We start from the raw sequence: 22,027 nt of genomic DNA on the forward strand, positions 1-22,027 counted from the left end.
TTTCTGCTTTATTGACTATGCCAAAGCCTTTGACTGTGTGGATCACAATAAGCTGTGGAAAATTCTGAAAGAGATGGGAAAACCAGACCACCTGACCTGCCTCTTGAGAAACGTATATGCAGCTCAGGAAGCAACAGTTAGAACTGGACATGGAACAACAGACTGGTTCCAAATAGAAAAAGGAGTACATCAAGGCTGTATATTGTCACCCTTAAATAAATAGAAGTTATTTAACTTCTATTCAGAGTACATCATGAGAAACACTGGCCTGGAAGAAGCACAAGCTGGAATCAAGATTGCTGGGAGAAATATCAATAACCTCAGATATGCAGATGCACCACCCTTATGGCAGAAAGTGAAGAAGAATTAAAGAGCCTCTTGATGAAAGTGAAAGAGGAGAGTGAAAAAGTTGGCTTGAAGCTCAACATTCAGAAAACTAAGATCATGGTATCTGGTCCCATCACTTCATGGCATATAGATGGGGAAACAGTGGAAATAGTGACTGATATTTTGGGGGGCTCCAAAATCACTGCAGATGGTGATTGCAGCCATGAAATTAAAAGACGCTTACTCCTTGGAAGGAAAGTTATGACCAACCTAGATAGCATATTCAAAAACAGAGACATTGCTTTGCCAACAAAGGTCCATCTAGTCAAGGCTATGGTTTTTCCAGTGGTCATGTATGGATGTGAGAGTTGGACTGTGAAGAAAGCTGAGCACCAAAGAATTGATGTTTTTGAACTGTGGTATTGGAGAAGACTCTTGAGAGTCCCTTGGACTGCAAGGAGATCCAACCAGTCCATTCTAAAGGAGATCAGTCCTGGGTGTTCATTGGAAGGACTGATGTTGAAGCTGAAACTCCAATACTTCGGCCACCTCATGCGAAGAGTTGACTCATTGGAAAAGACCCTAATGCTAGGAGGGATTGGGGGCAGGAGGAGAAGGGGATGACAGAGGATAAGATGGCTGGATGGCATCACTGGCTCGATGCACATGAGTCTGGGTGAACTCCGGGAGTTGGAGATGGACAGGGAGGCTGGCGTGCTGCGATTCATGGGGTCACAAAGAGTTGGACACAACTGAGTGACTGAACTGAACTGAACTGATGGCAGTTCTATTTCCAGTTTTTTTAAGGAATTGTCACACTGTTCTCCACAGTGGCTGTACTAGTTTGCATTCCCACCAACAGTGTAAGAGGGTTCCTTTTTCTCTGCACCCTCTTCAGCATTTATTGTTTGTAGACTTTTTGATAGCAGCCATTCTGACTGGCATGAGATGGTACCTCATTGTGGTTTTGATTTGCGTTTCTCTGATAATGAGTGATGTTGAGCATATTTTCATGTGTTTGTTAGCCATCTGTATGTCTTCTTTGGAGAAATGTCTGTTTAGTTCTTGGGCCCATTTTTTGACTGGGTCACTTATTTTTCTGGAATTGAGTTGCAGGAGTTGCTTGTATATTTTTGAGATTAATTCTTTGTCAGTTGCTTCATTTTTTATTATTTTCTCCCATTCTGAAGGCTGTCTTTTCACCTTGCTTAAGTTTCCTTCATTGTGCAAAAGCTTTTAAGTTTAATTAGGTCTCATTTGTTTATTTTTGCTTTTATTTCCATTACTCTGGGAGGTGAGTCATAGAGAATCCTGCTGTGATTTATGTCAGATAGCAGAGTCTACACTCTTCTCAAAAAAATTGTATTGAAGTATAGTTGTTTTACAATACTGTATTAGTTTCTGCTGTGCAGGAAAGTGAATCAGCTATACATATACATATATCCTCTCTTTTTTGGATTTCCTTTCCATTTAGGTCACCACCCCTGGAGGAGGAAATGTCAACCCACTCCAGTATTTTTGCCTGGAGAATTCTATGGACAGAGGAGCCTGGCAGGCTATAGAGTCCATGGGGTCGCTATGACTCAGACACCACTAAGCAATGATCACTCACTCACTAGGTCAACACAGAGCATTTAGTAGAGTTCTCTGTTCTATACAATAGGTTCTCATTAGTTATCCATTTATACATAGTATTGATAGTGTATATATGTCTCCCATATCTCCCAATAGAGTTCACACTCTTAAACATGACCCTACCCTCTCCTCTGGTGGCTCAGATGGTAAAGAATATGCCTGCAATACAGGAGACCTGGGCTTGATCCCTGGGTTGGGAAGATTCCCCTGGAGGAGGGCCCACTCCAGTATTCTTGCTTGGAGGATCCCATGGACAGAGAAGCCTGGCGGGCTCCAGTCCATGGGATCACAAAGAGCTGGACATGACTGGGAGACTAAGCACACACACACCCTGTTCTCTACAAGCAAGAGATAACTTCATCATCCCACCCAGCAGAGCGCCAGGTATGCAGCAGACCCTCAATAAGTACCTGTTAAGTGAATGTTGGTGATGATCAGATGTGCACGGTATGTAACAGAGGTTGGGAACAGGTGTAAGGTGATTTCCAGAACTTTCAGCTTGGGTGGGAGGTGAGGCTATTCCTTGAGTTGAGGATCACAATGGCAGAAGCAGTTAAAAGGGCTCCAGAGGGGAAGAACAGGGACATCCTGCTGGGACACATCACTTCCAACACCCCCGTCATCTGGAGCCTCACCCTCGCCCCCCAATAGTTTCATATCACTCACTGCACTGGTGAGGATAACATTCATCTGAAACTTTTTCTGCCTTACCCCATAACAGCTGAATAACAGCTATTAGCTTTGGACTCTAGGCATTTTTATGAGCTCTTAGTTCCAAGGCTTGAGGTTTGGCAAAAGGAGCATATTATTCACACACAAAACAACTGCATTAAAATAGCATTAAGAGTCTGGCTTACACCGACAAAACCTAGGAAATTCAGAATTATGGGGAAAAGCCTGTCCTGAGTTCACCCCCACCACTAGGCTGGTGTTACTCCTTCTGCATTGAGGGCAGAGAGAAAGGTCACCACTGGGCAGAAGAGGCCACACTGGAGAAAGAGAAGGCAGCCCAGCTTAGGGGGATGGTGCAGGAGAAGGCGGTGCAGGAAGGGCAGTTATAGCAAGGGCGAGGGTACTAGGGCCAGGCCCGCTCCTGGAGCCTGCATGATGATGCAAGCAAGAAGCACCAGCCCCAATCCCAGGGCCAGGAAAATGCCAGTACCACCCTCTGTCTCCTCTGGGCTGCAGACCACCTTCCTATGAGCTGAGACATTCATATCTTTGCCCCCCAGGGCAAGCCTCAGATTTCCACCCCTCTACTGAACTTGGACATGGGGGAACTCACAAGCAGGTACACTGTTCCCCACTTCATTCTCATCTTTTGAAGGAACTGAGGAGAAAGAAGCTCAGTAATGGGTAAACAAAAAGTGATGGCTGTATTTCAACACAGAAGCATGGCTGGTTATAACTTTGGAAGACTATTCTGTTCAGTAAATTTGAGAATTTAAATAATCTTGATTTGGGGTTGCATTGAGTTCTGACAAAATGTGGTCCACTGGAGAAGGGAATGCAAACCACTTCAGTATTTTGCCTTGAGAACCCCATGAACAGTAAGAAAAGGCAAAAAGATAGGACACTGAAAGATGAACTCCCCAGGTCAGGAGGTGCCCAAAATGCTCCTGGAGACCAGTGGAGAAGTAACTCCAGAAAGAATGAAGAGACAGAGACAGAGCAAAAACAACATCCAGTTACGGATGTGACTGGTGATAGAAGCAAAGTCCAATGCTATAAAGAGCAATATTGCATAGGAACCTGGAATGTTAGGTCCATGAATCAAGGCAAATTGGAAGTGGTTAAATAGGAGATAGCAAGAGTAAACGTCGACATTTCAGGAATCAACGAAATAAAATGGACTGGAATGGGTGCATGTAACTCAGATGACTATTATATCTACTACTGTGGGCAAGAATCCCTTAGAAGAAACGGAGTGGCCATCATGGTCAACAAAAGAGTCTGAAATGCAGTACTTGGATGCAATCTCAAAAATGATGGAATGATCTCTATTCATTTCCAAGGCAAACCATTCAATATCATGGTAATCCAAGTCTATGCCCCAACAAGTAATGCTGAAGAAGTTGAAATTGAACAGTTCTATGAAGACGTACAAGACCGTCTAGAACTAACACCCAAAAAAGATGTCCTTTTCATTATAGGGAACTGGAATGCAAAAGTAGGAAGTCAAGAAACACCTGGAGTAACAGGCAAATTTGGCCTTGGAGTACAGAATGAAGCAGGGCAAAGACTAATAGAATTTTGTCAAGAGAACACTGGTCATAGCAAACACCGTCTTCCAAAAACACAAGAGAAGACTCTACAAATGGACATCACCAGATGGTCAATACCAAAATCAGAATGATTATATTCTTTGCAGCCAAAGATGGAGAAACTCTATACAGTCAGCAAAAACAAGACCAGGAGCTGACAGTGGCTCAGACCATGAACTCCTTATTGCCAAATTCAGACTTAAATTGAAGAAAGTAGGGAAAACCACTAGACCACTCAGGTATGACCTAAATCAAATCTCTTATGATTATACTGTGGAAGTGAGAAATAGATTCAAGGGATTAGATCTGATAAACAGAGTGCCTAATGAACTATGGAGGGAGGTTCGTGATGTTGTATAGGAGATAGGGATCAAGACCATCCCCAAGAAAAAGAAATGCAAAGAAGCAAAATGGCTGTCTGAGGAGGTCTTACAGATAGCTGTGAAAAGAAGAGAAGTGAAAAGCAAAGGAGAAAAGGAAAGATACACCCATTTGAATTCAGAGTTCCAAAAAATAGCAAGGAGAGATAAGAAAGCCTTTCTCAGTGATCAGTGCAAAGAAATAGAGGAAAACAATAGAATGGGAAAGACTAGAGATCTCTTTAAGAAAATTAGAGATACCAAGGCAAGGAGATCCAACCAGTCCATTCTAAAGGAGATCAACCCTGGGTATTCTTTGGAAAGAATGATGCTAAAGCTGAAACACCAGTATTTTGGCCACCTCATGCAAAGAGTTGACTCATTGGAAAAGACCCTGATGCTGGGAGGGATTGGGGGCAGGAGGAGAAGGAGATGACAGAGGATGAGATGGCTGGATGGCATCACCAACTCGATGGACGTGAGTTTGAGTGAACTCCAGGAGATGGTGATGGACAGGGAGGCCTAGTGTGCTGTGGTTCATGGGGTCGCAAAGAGTCGGACATGACTGAGTGACTGAACTGAACTGAAGGAAACATTTCATGCAAAACTGGGCACAATAAAGGACAGAAATGGCATGGACCTAACAGAAGCAGAAGATATGAAGAAGAGGTGGCAAGAATACACAGAAGAACTGTACAAAAAAGATCTTCATGACCAAGATAATCATGATGGTGTGATCACTCACTTAGAGCCAGACATCCTGGAATGTGAAGTCAAGTGGGCCTTAGGAAGCATCACTACAAACAAAGCTGGTGGAGGTGATGGAATTCCAGTTGAACTATTTCAAATCCTAAAAGATGATGCTGTGAAAGTGCTGCACTCAATATGCCAGCAAATTTGGAAAACTCAGCAGTGGCCACAGGACTGGAAATGGTCGGTTTTCATTCCAATCCCAAAGAAAGGCAATGCCAAAGAATGCTTAAACTACTGCACAATTGTACTCATCTCACATGCTAGTAAAGTAATGCCCAAAATTCTCCAGGCCAGGCTTCGACAGTATGTGAACTGTGAACTTCTAGATGTTCAAGCTGGCTTTAGAAAAGGCAGAGATCAAATTGCCAACATCTGTTGGATTATTGAAAAAGCAAGAGAGTTCCAGCAACACATCTATTTCTGCTTTACTGACTATGCCAAAGCCTTTAACTGTGTGGATCACCACAAACTGTGGAAAATTCTGAAAGAGATGGGAATACCAGACCACCTGACCTGCCTCTTGAGAAATCTGTATGCAGGTCAGGAAGCAACAGTTAGAACTGGACATGCATGGAACAACAGACTTGTTCCAGATAGGGAAAGGAGTACATAAAGGCTGTATATTGTCACCCTCCTTGTTTAACTTTTATGCAGAGTAAATCATGAGAAACGTTGGGCTGGAGGAAGCATAAGCTGGAATCAAGATTGCTGGAAGAAATATCAATAACCTCAGATATGCAGATGACACCACCCTTATGACAGAAAGTGAAGAGGAACTCAAAAGCCTCTTGATGAAAGTGAAAGAGGAGAGTGAAAAAGTTGGCTTAAAGCTCAACATTCAGAAAACGAAGATCATGCCATCTGGTCCCATCACTTTATGGCATATAGATGGGGAAACAGTGGAAATAGTGACTGATTTTATTTTGGGGGGCTCCAAAATCACTGCAGATGGTGACTGCAGCCATGAAATTAAAAGACGCTTACTCCTTTGGAAGAAAAGTTATGACCAACATAGACAGCATATTGAAAAGCAGAGACATTACTTTGCCAACAAAGGTCCGTCTAGTCAAGGCTATCGTTTTTCCAGTGGTCATGTATGGATGTGAGAGTTGGACTTTAAAGAAAGCTGAGCACCAAAGAATTGATGTTTTTGAACTGTGGTATTGGAGAAGACTCTTGAGAGTCCCTTGGACTGCAAGGAGATCCAACCAGTCCATCTTAAAGGAAATCAGTCCTGAATATTCATTGGAAAGACTGATGTTGAAGCTGAAACTCCAATACTTTGGCCACCTGATGAAAAGAACTGACTCATTGGAAAAGACCCTGATGCTGGGAAAGATTGAAGATGGGAGGAGAAGGAGACGACAGAGGATGAGATGGTTGGATGGTATCACTGATTTAATGGACATGAGTTTGAGTATACTCTGGGAGATGGTGATGGACAGGGAAACCTGGTGTGCTGCAGTCCATGGGGTCACAAAGAGTTGGACATGACTGAGCAACTAAACTGAACTGAACTGAGAGTTAGGAAGAGAGGCTAGAAAAATAATTACTTCCTCTTGGCCAGAAAAGATCTGTGTCTTATTGAGGTGAGGTGGAACCATTTGTTACCTATCTACCTACCCAGGTTTATTGAGGTATGAAAATGAAAGTTGCTCAGTTGTGTCCAACTCTTTGTGACCCCATGGAATTCTCCAGGCCAGATACTGGAGTGGGCAGCCTATCCCTTCTCCAGGGGATCTTCCCAACTCAGGAATTGAACTGGAGTCTCCTGCATTGCAGGTGGATTCTTTACCAACTGAGCTATCAGGGAAGCATAATTGACAAACAAAACTATAAAATATCTAAAGCGTACAACTTGATGATTTTACATATATATCCATTGTGAGGGTCTTCCCTGGTGGCTCAGACAGTAAAGAATATGTCCACAATGTGAGAGACCCAGGTTCTATCTCTGGGTTGGGAAGATCCCCTGGAGAAGGGAATGGCAACCCACTCCAGTATTCTTGCCTAGAGAATTCTATGGACAGAGGAGCCTGGCAGGCTACAGTCCATTGCGTTACAGAGAATCAAACAGGACTGAGCGACTAACACACACATACATTGACTGGGAGAAGACTCCCCCTGTGGAGTTAATTACCACATTCATCACCTCACATATTTATCTTTTTTGTGTGTGAGAGAACATCTTGGTTCTATTCCTTTGGCAAATTTCGATTATATAACAGTGTTATCAATTATAGTCATCATGTCACACATTAGACCTCCTGATCTTATTCTTCTTGTAACTGACAGTCTGTATGATGGGTTCTTTGGATGTACTTTGGGAAGAAATTTCTGTAATTCTAGAATTCACCAGGCTTTTTGGGTAAGAACTTCCCCTAAGCTTTTTTTTTTCCCATGGATTTGAAAATTTATTTTTTTTAATTTTTTAACTTTACAATATTGTATTGGTTTTGCCATATATCAGCATGAATCCACCACAAGTATACACGTGTTCCCCATCCTGAACCCTCCTGCCTCCTCCCTCCCCGTACCATCCCTCCGGGTCGTCCCAGTGCACCAGCCTCAAGCATCCAGTATCGTGCATCGAACCTGGACTGGCGACTCGTTTCATACATGATATTTTACATGTTTCAATGCCATTCTCCCAAATCTTGCCACCCTCTCCCTCTCCCACAAAGTCCATAAGACTGTTCTATACATCAGTGTCTCTTTTGCTGTCTCGTACACAGGGTTATTGTTACCATCTTTCTAAATTCCATATATATGCGTTAGTATACTGTATTGGTGTTTTTCCTTCTGGCTTACTTCACTCTGTATAATAGGCTCCAGTTTCATCCACCTCATTAGAACTAATTCAAATGTATTCTTTTTAATGGCTGAGTAATGAAAATAGTTAAGTGTTATCCAGAGCTTCCCAGGTAGTGCTAGTGGTAAAGAACCTGCCTACCAATTCAGGAGACGTAAGAAAGGCAAATTCAATCCCGGGGTCAGGAAGATCTTCTGATGGTAGGGCATGGCAATTCACTCCAGTATTTTTGCCTGGAGAACCCTGACTGAGAAGCCTGGTCGGCTAGAGTCCATGATATTGCAAAGAGTTGAACACAACTGAAGTACTTAGCATGCACGATACTTTAATCCAAGAGTTCAAAGATGGGTTAAGTTGGTTTTAAATATGGTGAAAGTGACCCCCATCTAACTAATTTTAAAATAACAAAATTATAGTCCTTGGAGATGTTCCTTTGGTCTAGCCCAGGGGTGACAGAGGTGGAAGGATAGTGAGACTTGCCTCCATTTACAAGAACCACAAAGGGATTTTGTAAAATCAAAATGTGATGTTAATTCCACCAAGTAATTGCCTTGTTCCAATAGCTTTTGAATTTCATTAAACTGTTCATGCTCCCAGTTTCTCAGTGATTAATAAATCTGTTCTCTCTACCCTACAATTGCTATTCACCAGAATAATAACTAAATGGTTGGGCTCATTTAACCCTTACAATAATCCTATGAAGTAGCTACTTTTGTTAGCCCCACTGATAACGTAACGATGTTATTTATTATTGTGCTCTGTAATGATGTTAAGATAGTGACCAAGGTCACATATATGTGATGGAGCTGTAGTTTGAACTCCATGTTCCAATTGTTGTTGTTGTTCAGTCACTAAGTTATGTCTGACTCTTTGCGGCCCCATGGACTGCAGCACACCAGGCTCCACTGTTCTCCACTATCTTCCAGAGTTTGCTCAAATTCATGACCATTGACTTGATGTTCCACGTGCAAATTAAGGTGGGGCGTAGCCATCCATCCCAACCCACACCTGAGTTTCCTGTTAAAGCCAGCCTTGAGGGACTTCTCTGGTGGTCTGGTAGCTAAGACTCCATGCTCTCAATGTGAGGGGCCCAGGTTCTAGCCCTGTTCAGTGAACCAGATCCCACATGTGATGATAAAGATCCCATGTGCTGCAACTGAGATCTGACACAGTCAAATACATAAAAATAAATATTTTTAAAGATTTATTTAAAAAATAACAACTGTGAGACATTCTCCAGAGTCATAGAACTCATGACTCTTCAAGAAGTTCTCACTTGGAGAAATCCTTTTCTCTACTAACCAACAAAGAGACAGAAGAAACAATTGTGGGCATTTCTAAATTGTTCAAAGTGACTTTAAAAATCATGTCTTCTATACAGATGGCCGGAGAAGGTAATGGCAGGCTACTCCAGAACTTTTGCCTAGAAAATCCCATGGACAGAGGAGCCTGGTAGGCTGCAGTCCATGGGATCGTGAAGAGTCGGACACGACTGAATGACTTCACTTTCACTTTTCACTTTCATGCATTGGAGAAGGAAATGGCAACCCACTGCAGTGTTCTTGCCTGGAGAATCCCAGGGACGGGGGAGCCTGGTGGGCTGCCGTCTATGGGGTCGCACAGAGTTGGACACGACTGAAGTGACTTAGCAGCAGTAGCAGTATACAGATGGCCAACAAACACATGAGAAGATGCTTAACATAGCTCATTATTAGAGAAATGCAAATATAAACTACAGTGAGGTATCACTTCACACCGATTAGAATGGCTTTCTTCAAAAAAAATCTACAAACAAATGGTGGAGAGGGTGTGGGGAAAAGGGAACCCTCTTGCACTGTTGGTGGGAATGTAAATTGATACAGCCACCACGGAGAGTCCTTTAAAAAAAAAATCTAGGAATGAAGCTACCTTATGACCCAGCAATCCCACTCCTGGGCATATACCCTGAGAAAACCATAATTGAAAAAGACACCCACACCCCGATGTTCATAGCAGCACTATTTACAATAGCTAGGACATGGAGGCAACCTATATATCAACAAATGAATAGATAAAGAAGCTGGTCAGATCAGATCAGATCAGTCCCTCAGTCGTGTCTGACTCTTTGCCACCCCATGAATTGCAGCATGCCAGGCCTCCCTGTCCATCACCAACTCCCAGAGTTCACTCAGACTCACATCCATCCAGTCAGTGATGCCATCCAGCCATCTCATCCTTTATCGTCCCCTTCTTCTCCTACCCCCAATCCCTCCCAGCATCAGAGTCTTTTCCAATGAGTCAACTCTTCACACGAGGTGGCCAAAGTACTGGAGTTTCAGCTTTAGTATCATTCCTTCCAAAGAAATCCCAGGGCTGATCTCCTTCAGAATGGACTGGTTGGATCTCCTTGCAGTCCAAGGGACTCTCAAGAGTCTTCTCCAACACCACAGTTCAAAAGCATCCATTCTTCAGCGCTCAGCCTTCTTCACAGTCCAACTCTCACATCCATACATGACCACAGGAAAAACCATAGCCTTGACTAGCCAGACCTTTGTTGGCAAAGTAATGTCTCTGCTTTTGAACATGCTATCTAGGTTGGTCATAACTTTCCTTCCAAGGAGTAAGCGTCTTTTAATTTCATGGCTGCAGTCACCATCTGTAGTGATTTTGGAGCCCAGAAAAATAAAGTCTGACACTGTTTCCACTGTTTCCCCATCTATTTCCCATGAAGTGGTGGGACCGGATGCCATGATCTTTGTTTTCTGAATGTTGAGCTTTAAGCCAACTTTTTCACTCTCCACTTTCCTTTCATCAAGAGGCTTTTGAGTTCCTCTTCACTTTCTGCCATAAGGGTGGTGTCATCTGCATATCTGAGGTTATTGATATTTCTCCCGGCAATCTTGATTCCAGCTTGTGTTTCTTCCAGTCCAGCGTTTCTCATGATGTACTCTGCATATAAGTTAAATAAACAGGGTGACAATATACAGCCTTGACGAACTCCTTTTCCTATTTGGAACCAGTCTGTTTTTCCATGTCCAGTTCTAACTGTTGCTTCCTGACCTGCATACAAATTTCTCAAGAGGCAGATCAGGTGGTCTGGTATTCCCATCTCTTGAAGAATTTTCCACAGTTTATTGTGATTCACACAGTCAAAGGCTTTGGCATAGTCAATAAAGCAGAAATAGATGTTTTTCTGGAACTCTCTTGCTTTTTCTATGATCCAGCAGATGTTGGCAATTTGATCTCTGGTTCCTCTGCCTTTTCTAAAACCAGCTTGAACATCAGGAAGTTCACGGTTCACATATTGCTGAAGCCTGGCTTGGAGAATTTTCAGCATTACTTTACTAGCGTGTGAGATGAATGCAATTGACCGTAAAAAGGAATGTATTTGAAATCAGTTGTAGTGAGGTATATGAACCTGTTATACAGAACCTATTATACAAAGTGAAATAAGTCAGAAAGGGAAAAACAAATATCATACATTAACACATATATACGGAGTCTAGAAAGAAATACTGATGAACCTATTTGCAGGGCAGCAATGGAGACTCGAGCATAGAAGACAGACTTTGGACCCATCAGGGGAAGGAGAGGGTGGGACAAACTGACAGAGTAGTATTGACACATATATTACCATATGTAAAGCAGATAACAAGCGGGAAGTTGCTATAAAACACAAGGAGCTCAGCATGGTACTCTGTGACAACAGAGAGGGGCGGGATGAGGTGAGGAGTAGGCAGGGAGGTTCAAGAGGGAGGCAATATACGTATATGTGTGGCTGATTCACACTGCTGTATGGCAGAAGCCAGCACAATATTGTAATGCAATTATCCTCCAAACAAGAATAAATGTTTTAAAATATTTTAAAAGTTATGTCTTCTTGAAAGTACATTGAAGGTGCAGTTCATTCACCCCTCTTCTCAAATGGGAAAACTGAGATGGTTTTATGTTACCAGCTCAAAAGCTGAGCTGAGAAAAATGCAGGAAGACTCAGACTTCAGTAAATGACCTGGCATCAATTTTCCAGTCTGCTATAAAATGTTAATAATTCTGAGTAATCTGAATGAGAATGCATTAAAGTACAGACCAGCTGGAGGTCGAGAGCAAGCCATTCTTGTGCCCCATCCTGACCTGTCATTTAGCAAAGCAGGGACAACTTTGTCATGGAGTGCGGCTAATAAGACGTCACAGCCACGATTCTGTGACACTCCATCAGGGGATACTGGTGATACCTCTTTCTTTTCTGTTTGTAAGAAAGAGACAGGAGGGATTGTTCAGATACAATGACTGCTTGGGGATGGGGATGGAGAGACAATATAAACATGGGCTGTAACAAGTTCAGAAAGACAGGCAGGACATGGTAACATCAGTAGAACCAGGCTTGTTAAAGCCAGTGACAGGCAGCACATGGAATTTTGTGGAGCTCAAGATAATTCTGTCCTGGCTGGGATTGTTTTCTGAAAAAAAAAAAAACAAAAAAAACCTTTTTATTTTGTATTGGGGTATAGCCGATTAACAGTGTTGAGAGTTTCAGGTAAATAGCGAAGTGACTCAGCCATACATATACATGTAGCTATTCTCCCCCAAACTCCCCTCCCATTGTCCTGGCTGGGATCTTTCATTAATGGTCTAGAAGGGCCTCTTAAGTGTGACTTGACTTTAAGTTTGAATGAAAAGTATAAGCATTTGACATGTTTCTTGGTAATATGTTCTAATAAAGGATGCCTTTATCTCTAGCTTTGTACTAGAATTCTTTAGTGGGAACTCTCCTAAAACTCCTCTTTGGAGGCTGAAGTTTCGAGGCTTTTTCACACCTTCCCCATCCCACCAGGCTGCTCCTTGAACAAGCACACATGCACACATACTCAACGTGTGCACAGACCCACCAATCCCGGGGGAGGACTCGCTCAGCCCAGATGTGAGCTACAGACCTGCACTCGGTTTATTCCCACCAGACTGAAACCATGAGGCCCCAGTGGCACCAACACAAGAGGTCTGAGCTGCTCTTGCTCCCTGCCTCCCAGGAAACGCTTTTCCTTAATCTTGCCCGTGGGTTCTTTCCCATGTTTATTTTCTACCTGAGCTGTGAGGACTCGGTTAGAAGAAAATAGTAGAAGAAACAAAGGCTTGGGTATCAGAAACAGAGCTGGTGGGCTTCTCTGGTGGCTCAGTGGTGAAGAATCTGCCTTCCAGTGCAGGAGACATGAGTTTGAGCCCTGATCTGGGAGGATCCCATATGCCGTGGAGTAACAAAGCCCGTGCTTCACAACTATTGAGTTTGTGCTCTAGAACCCAGGAACTGCATCTACTAAGCCCACATGCCCTAGAGCCCACGCTCCACAACAGGAGAAGCCAGCACAATGAGAAGCCCTCACACAGCAACTAGAGAAAGACCCACGCAGGAACAAAGACCCAGCACAGCCAAAAATTAATTAATTCATTAATCTTAGAAAAGGGGTGGTGAGAAATGAAAATGATGTATAGGATATCTGTGGCCCTTTCTCTTTTCCTGCTTTTTTTTTTTTTTTTGTCATTCAAAATATAACTACATGATAAAATATATATCTTTGTTTTATCACATCATTAAGTAACACCTCACTGTGAGTCAGATTGAGTTATGAAACTTGAAGGTTCACAAAATCAGGTCAAAGCTGGCAGAGGGGGGACAGCCCTGTGCTATGAAGTCACTGGATTTACCCCCTGGCACCTGTGAAGGACAAGGCCGTCACCTCATGAGGAGCTCCCCCTGGAGATGACAAAACCCACAGGAATGTTTTGGTTCCATGGAAACTGCGGGAAGGCAGGCCAGTCTCTGAGTCTGGGAGAGAGAACTGAGCCATCTGTTGGTCTGGTCCCACCACCGACTTCCTGTGTTGTCACTTCACACACCACACTGAGGCTTTGTCTTTGGAAACACCGAAGAGAAAATGTGTGTGTGCAAATCCTGTAAAAGCCCTCGATTTGACTGGGGTGGGTTCACTTTGTTGCTGTCCAGAGGCAGGAGAGAGGACGAGATGAGTAACCTCATTACTCGTTGGCTCTCCTACAGCTCTGGATGGCTTCTCGGGGTCTGTCCTGGGCTGGGAGCAGACACTCCAAAATCCTGCCATCCATGATCCACGGGACTGAGGGCTCTTCATCCTGTCCTGCTCTCCAGGACCATGGACACATCGTCATCACCGGAAAGGAGGAGAGCGTTCTGACTGGATACACGCATGTTGGGGGTTGTACATTTTAGTTAGTAGACAAGCACGCCGTTGTTGTTTCTCTCAGGCAACGAACTCCCTTTCTGAAGAGGACAGCAGGTCCTTTTAATATAAGACCCAGGCCACTTCTAGTATGAGTTAATAGCACAGGAAAAAATTTTGAAAAGGAGCGGGAGGGAAATCACAAATTTTTACTTTCAAGTAACTGAAATTATAATTACAGAGTACCCTTGCCTGTTCTCTCCCTGTTACCTCTACATCAAAGGATAAAGTAACATTTCTAGAAAAGAATATTGGTGAATGTAAATTTACACAGAACACCTGTGAGCATGACGGCACCTGAAGTGTGCTGAGGAGGGACAAGGGAGAGAAGGGTGTCCTTAGGGTAGGAGCTGCAAATCCAGCCTCCAAGGAGACAGGGGAGCATGGCCAGCAGCACAAGTAAGTTCCATGGAGCCAGGGGTGGATGCAGACAAGTCTCTGGGATAATAGAACTGTACTTTTTCATTTGTCCAAAAAAGCAAGTGATGTCAATCCAACAGGAAATGCAGATTTATAACATCAGATCAGATCAGATCAGTCGCTCAGTCGTGTCCGACTCTTTGTGACCCCATGAATCGCAGCATGCCAGGCCTCCCTGTCCGTCACCAACTCCCAGAGTTCACTCAGACTCATGTCCATCGAGTCAGTGATGCCATCCAGCCATCTCATCCTCTGTCATCCCCTTCTCCTCCTGCCCCCAATCCCTCCCAGCATCAGAGTCTTTTCCAATGAGTCAGCTCTTCGCATGAGGTGGCCGAAGTACTGGAGTTTCAGCTTTGGCATCATTCCTTCCAAAGAAATCCCAGGGCTGATCTCCTTCAGAATGGACTGGTTGGATCTCCTTGCAGTCCAAGGGACTCTCAAGAGTCTTCTCCAACACCACAGTTCAAAAGCATCAATTCTTCGGTGCTCAACCTTCTTCACTCTCACATCCATACATGACCACAGGAAAAACCATAGCCTTGACTAGATGGACCTTTGTTGGCAAAGTAATGTCTCTGCTTTTGAATATGCTATCTAGGTTGGTCATAACTTTCCTTCCAAGGAGTAAGCGTCTTTTAATTTCATGGCTGCAGTCACCATCTGTAGTGATTTTGGAGCCCAGAAAAATAAAGTCTGACACTGTTTCCCCATCTGTTTCCCATGAAGTGGTGGGACCGGATGTCATGATCTTCGTTTTCTGAATGTTGAGCTTTAAGCCAACTTTTTCACTTTCCACTTTCACTTTCATCAAGAGGCTTTTGAGTTCCTCTTCACTTTCTGCCATAAGGGTGGTGTCATCTGCATATCTGAGGTTATTGATGTTTCTCCCAGCAATCTTGATTCCAGCTTGTGTTTCTTTCTTCTAGTCCAGCGTTTCTCATGATGTACTCTGCATATAAGTTAAATAAACAGGGTGACAATATACAGCCTTGACGAACTCCTTTTCCTATTTGGAACCAGTCTGTTTTTCCATGTCCAGTTCTATCTGTTGCTTCCTGACCTGCATACAAATTTCTCATGGTCTGGTATTCCCATCTCTTGAAGAATTTTCCACAGTTTATTGTGATCCACACAGTCAGGGGCAGCGGCCGAGAGTACCAGACTGGGACGGCACAGGAATGGCCGAGAGGAGCTACCCCGCGTCTGAGGTCAGGAGCTGCGGCCAGGAGGAGCTACCCCATGCCCCCACGCCCGAGGCCAGGGGCAGTGGCCCGGAGGAGCAACCCACGCCCCAGGCCAGGGCCAGCGAAGAGAGGAGTTACCCCGCGTCGGAGGTCAGGGGCGGCGGCTGGGAGGAGCTACCCCACGCCCCTAAGCCCACGGCCAAGGGCGGCGGTGGGGAGGAGCAACTGCATGACCGAGGCCAGGGGTGGTGGCCAGGAGGACCAACCCCGGGCCCAAGGAGCCGTGGCTGCGCCGGCGCAGGAGGGCCTAGAGGAGCTATCCCACACTGAAGGTCAGGAAGGGTGGTGGTGAGGAGATACCTTTCGTCCAAGGTAAGGAGCAATGGCTGCGCTTTGCTGGAGCAGCAGTGAAGAGATACCCCACGCCCAAGGTAAGAGAAACCCAAGTAAGACGGTAGGTGTTGCAAGAGGGCATCAGAGGGCAAACACACTGAAACCATACTCACAGAAAACTAGTCAATCTAATCACACTAGGACCACAGCCTTGTCTAACTCAGTGAAACTAAGCCATGCCCGTGGGGCAACCCAAGACGGGCGGGTCATGGTGGAGAGATTTGACAGAATGTGGTCCACTGGAGAAGGGAATGGCAAACCACTTCAGTATTCTTGCCTTGAGAACCCCGTGAACAGTATGAAAAGGCAAAATGATAGGATACTGAAAGAGAAACTCCCCAGGTCAGTAGGTGCCCAATATGCTACTGGAGATCAGTGGAGAAATAACTCCAGAAAGAATGAAGGGATGGAGCCAAAGCAAAAACAATACCCAGCTGTGGATGTGACTGGTGATAGAAGCAAGGTCCGATGCTGTAAAGATTTATAACATAGTCAAGACAATTGTTGTGAAGAACTTTTATTTTCTTAGCTTGCTGCTGTTGTTCTGACTCTCAGAACACTGACGCTCACTCTGCAGGGCTTCCCCAGAGGCTCAGTGGTAAAGAATCTACCTGCAGTTCAGGAGATATAAGAGCTATGGTTTGAAAGCTGGGTCAGGAAGATCCCCTGGAAAAGGGAATGGCTACCCACTCCAGCATTCTTGCCTGGAGAATTCATGGACAGAGGAGCCTGGTGGGTTACAGTCCATGGGATTGCAAAGAGTCAGACACAACTGAAGCGACTTAGCACGCACTCTGCCCCCAGTGGAGTGCACACTTGTGGAGCCAGCCTGTCCTCTGGGCCAAGCCCTCTCCTTGGGACTGCCTGGGGGCCTCAAACCACACTGGCAATGTCCCTGCTGCCATGGACCTTGCCTTCTTGCCCGGGAGACAGGCAGATAGCAAGGCAGATCAATTCTCAGAGTGATAAGAAAAACAAAACCCTCATGTGATGAAGTGATGGAGAGGGAGGAGCCTTTGATGTGGGAGGTTGAGACATTTGGTCAGGGAGCTAAATAAATGTCAAGAAGCAGGGGCCAACCTTGTGGAGTAAGATGTGCACTCCAGGCAGAGAGAGCAGAAACTGTGATGGCCCTGAGGAAATCAGACTGGGGGTCTCAGAACAGAAAGAAGGCCAGGGCAGCTGAGAAGGAAAGGGACTGGGCAGGAGAGTGACAGGAGCAGAGGTAGGGAGTGTGGGCCACATCAGAAGGGCCTTGGGACTCAAGCAAGAATTTGACTTTCCTGTTGTAGCAAATAGGGAAATGAGGCAGGAATTTAGGTAGAGTAGGCTTATAATTCAACATGTAAATACAGTGTGTGAATTAGACCCTGGCAGGCAATTACACAAAGAAAGAAAGCTGAGCACCGAAGAACTGATCCTTTTGAACTGTGGTGTTGGAGACAATTCTTGAGAGTCCCTTGGATTGCAAGGAGATCCAATCAGTCTATCCTAAAGGAAATTAGTCCTGAATATTCATTGGAAGGACTGATGTTGAAGCTGAAACTCCAATACTTTGGCCACCTGATGCGAAGAACTAACTCACTGAAAAAGACCTTGATGCTGGACAAGATTGAAGGTAGGAGGAGAAGGGGACGACAGAGGATGAGATGGTTGGATGGCATCACTGACTCCACGGACATGAGTTTGAGCAGGCTCCGGAAGTTGGTGATGGACAGGGAGGCCTGGCGTGCTGCAGTCCATGGGGTCGCAAAGAGTCAGACATGACTGAGCCACTGAAATGAACTGAGGCAATCCCAGAAGCTCTCAGAGCACTGAGGATGTGGGTGAATGGATGACTTACCAGAGATCAGAGGTGTCCATGGGGTCTATAAAGTCGACAGATCCACACAAGATCTTTTGGACCTTATAAGAGACTCTAATACCTTACACTGGTACATTTTCACAGCTATTCATACTGGACCATGGGCATCTGAATAACATATGAATAATCCATTTCCTCAGAGAAGGCAATGGCACCCCACTCCAGTACTCTTGCTTGGAAAATCCTATGGACAGAGGAGCCTGGTAGGGTGCAGTCCATGGGGCGGCTAAGAGTCGAACACAACTGAGCGACTTCACTTTTACTTTTCACTTTCATGCATTGGAGAAGGAAATGGCAAACCCACTCCAGTGTTCTTGCCTGGAGAATCCCAGGGATGGGGGAGCCTGGTGGGCTGCCGTCTCTGGGGTCACACAGAGTCGGACACGACTGAAGCGACTTAGCAGCAGCAGCAGCAACTCCATTTCCTGAGCATCTGTGTGTGTGTATGTGTGTGTGTGTACATGTGCATGCATGCTCAGTCATGTCAGACTCTTTTCGATCCAAGCCTGTGGATGGTAGCCCACCAGGCTCCTCAGTCCATGGAATTCTCCAGGCAAGAAAATTTGAGCAGATTGCCATTTCCTCCTCCAGGGGATCTTTCTCACCCAGGAATCGAACCCACATCTCTTCTGTCTCTTGCATTGGCAGGCAGGTTCTTTACCAGCTGAGCCACCAGGGAAAGCCCAGTGATATCCACATTTAAAAGACAGTGAATTCTACAGGCTGTGTCCTGTGTCCACAGTGGCTCTTCTAAGATTCCATGTCTTGCGAGCATGCTGCAAACACAATCTGAAAACAAGACGGGGAAATCTCAGCTCTTATTCTAGACCAGCTGCCACTCTCAGGAAGCCCCCGGGACCCTCAGGAAGAACCAGTCTGTCTATTCTCATCACTGGGACAGATCCCAGTCATGGGTGTCTTGTCATCAATTCATGGCCAAGATTTTGTCTCCAGATTGCAGCTCACTCATTTCTGACAACATGTTGAGAGGAAAACATGCCTTCCCACCCCTCTTTTCTTCCTTATAAAATGTATGAATTTTTCAGTTATGTTAAAATAAAAAGTTGCATGAGACTTTCAGAATGAGATATCTCTTCACCCATCAGCATATACATAGCAAGTTTTAAAGGGGTAGGAAAACATTCAAGTAGATCATCTTGGAATATACAGAATAAGATTTAACATTTTTAGAGAAAGGAAGAGGATTTTAAAATTCAGACAGCTCAACAAACACCAACCAAGAGTGTGTCAGAATTATTCTTATTCATCAGTTGTGATGCCTCCAGAGCCCCAGCAGAAAAGCCACCCTGTTCTCGATTGTCTGATGGATGCTGGTTAAAAGGTTATCATGCAGAAAAGTGGTTCCGGTCTCCAGTCTTGCCTGCCTTGTTCTGTCAAGTCAAGGTTGATAAGAGAGGCCAAGGTAATGTGTTCTTTTGCTCTTGTCCTGATAGCTAATCTCAGAATGGCACTAGATTGATATTTACTATTTGGCCATCTGCCATGGGTCCTGTATTTTAAAGGACTTTAAATAGAAACACACATGTAACTCAGAATGTTAAGCTAGAAAACTCTTATTTCCAGTTTTAAATCTTTCAACTTACAGTTAAGGGAAAAGATCTATTTATTGTTCAGACACTAAGTCTTGTCTGACTTTTTGCGATTCCATGGACTGTAGCATGCCAGGTTCCCTGTCTTTCACTATCTCCTGGAGTTTGCTCAAACTCATGTCTGTTGAGTCGGTGATGCCATCCAACCATCTCATCTTCTGTCGTCCTCTTCTCCTCCCGCCTTCAATCCTTCCCAGCTTCAAGTCTTTTCCAGTGAGTCGGCTCTTCACGTCAGGTAGCCGAAGCATTGGAGCTTCAGCATCAGTCCTTCCAATGCATGTTAGAGTCTGTGCCACCAGAGAAGCCCTAAATAGATCCAGTTAATTTTCCGAAGCAGCAACAGAACCAGGTCAGGAAGTCACATGTCCTTCTGCCAAATTCACCCAGAGCCACTTTTCTGTTTTACAATTTCTTCAATCATCTAGGCTCGCTGATAACCCATCTAGGGCTCAGCTACAGGATGTCAAAGCAGTTGTAGGGGATTCTGCCTTAATGTGGTCAGGTTAGAACACAACCTCCAAATACAGTGTGGCCTTTACCCTATTTTTATTCACGCTTTTCCTTTGAATCACAGAGATTCCTTATCTATCTTGAATTATACCACCCCAAACCCTAATCTACATGAAACAGCCAGACATTAGAAGTAATCAAGAAAGGCACCTTTAGGCAAAAACAGCTCTCTTCTGGTCCACACTAAGGGTAGTGCTGGCTGAGTCCTCTCAGGCTTTGGCTGGTGTCTCAGACTCCAGACAAGCTTGTTTGAGGGGTTTGTCAGTGCCCAGAAGCCTGGGAGCAGCAAGGAAGAGAAGAGAAGCAATGCTCCTATGGGTCAGCAGTGGCAGGCCAGACCCTGATGGTGCTGGGAAGGTGTCCCAGACCGTAAAGCAGTAAACAGCACCAACAGTCACCCAAAGCAAACACAGTATTCAAAAGGATGATCTCCCAAGCCCTTACGGGCCCTGGAACCAATTCTGCCAACAGCTTGAACAGCGATCAGTGCTTTAAAGCTATTCCTGATTTAAACATTAAAAAAAAAAAAAAAAGCCTTATTCATCATGCTTTGAAAAAGAAAATGAAGAATGCAATACATTTTAGCAAGGCTATAGAGACTACCACGTAACATGCAGTATCTGTTAAGATTGCATTGTTTGAAAGATATAAAGACACAAAACTCTTCTGCTGAGTATGATCCCCAGGAATCCAGATGCCCCCAAATCTCTATTCTCTTCTCTTCAGCCTGCCCTGAACATCCAGCCCTAGCCAGCCAAGGAGTTTACCTGCTGATTCCCGATTTTTACACTAAGGAGACGTTGATCATCTTGGAAAACGGCTTCAATTACACCTCAGTGCAAATTACAGACAGCCTGGGAGGTGAGCATTTTGAGGTGATGTCCATCTCAGTCCTAGGTCTATCCCATAATTAACAAATCCTCACTGGAAGGTTGACTCTTCTACATTTACTACCTAAACCAGACTTCTGAATACACTGCTCTCAACTTCCTCCTTTGAAGGATAGTTTGTTTGCTATCGGGATTTTTTATAAATAATGTGCTGAACCATGCAGATTAGAAGAAAGCATTGTCACAGCTGTTTTGTTAAAGTATACATTTCTTTTATGCTCTTTATGCCATGCTCCCTTATAAGTGACTTCCCAGCTGGTCTAGTGGTAAAGAATTCACCTGCCAGTGCAGGGGACCCGAGTTTGATCTCTGATCTGGGAAGATTCCTCATGCCATGGAGCAACTAAGCCCTCAAGCCACAACTGCTGAGCCCATGTGTCTAGAGCCTGTGCTTCGCAATAAGAGAAGCCACCACAGTGAGAAGCCTGTGTGTTGCGACTGGAGAGTAGCCTCCATTCTCTGCAACTAGAGAAAGACCACACACAGCAACGAAGACCCAGCGCAGCCCCCGCCCCCCAAAATTAAATGAATATGTTTTTATGGTTTCTTCTCATAAAAAGCAAACTGGAAACCAAAGAATACTATTTTTAAAACAAAGAATCTTTACAAGAAAAGACTCTCTTCCGAGGAAAATATTACCCTACCCCTAACCTATCTCTTACCAAAGTTACCAAATGGGGGGAAAATGGCTCAATATAACCTCGGGGACACTAATTGTTCTTTTGAAGCTATTTACAAACAGGGCTTCTGTTCAAACCCTGGAGTCTGGGTCACAA

Source organism: Bos javanicus, chromosome 9 (genome assembly GCF_032452875.1).
Source record: "Bos javanicus breed banteng chromosome 9, ARS-OSU_banteng_1.0, whole genome shotgun sequence".
Taxonomy (NCBI): domain Eukaryota; kingdom Metazoa; phylum Chordata; class Mammalia; order Artiodactyla; family Bovidae; genus Bos; species Bos javanicus.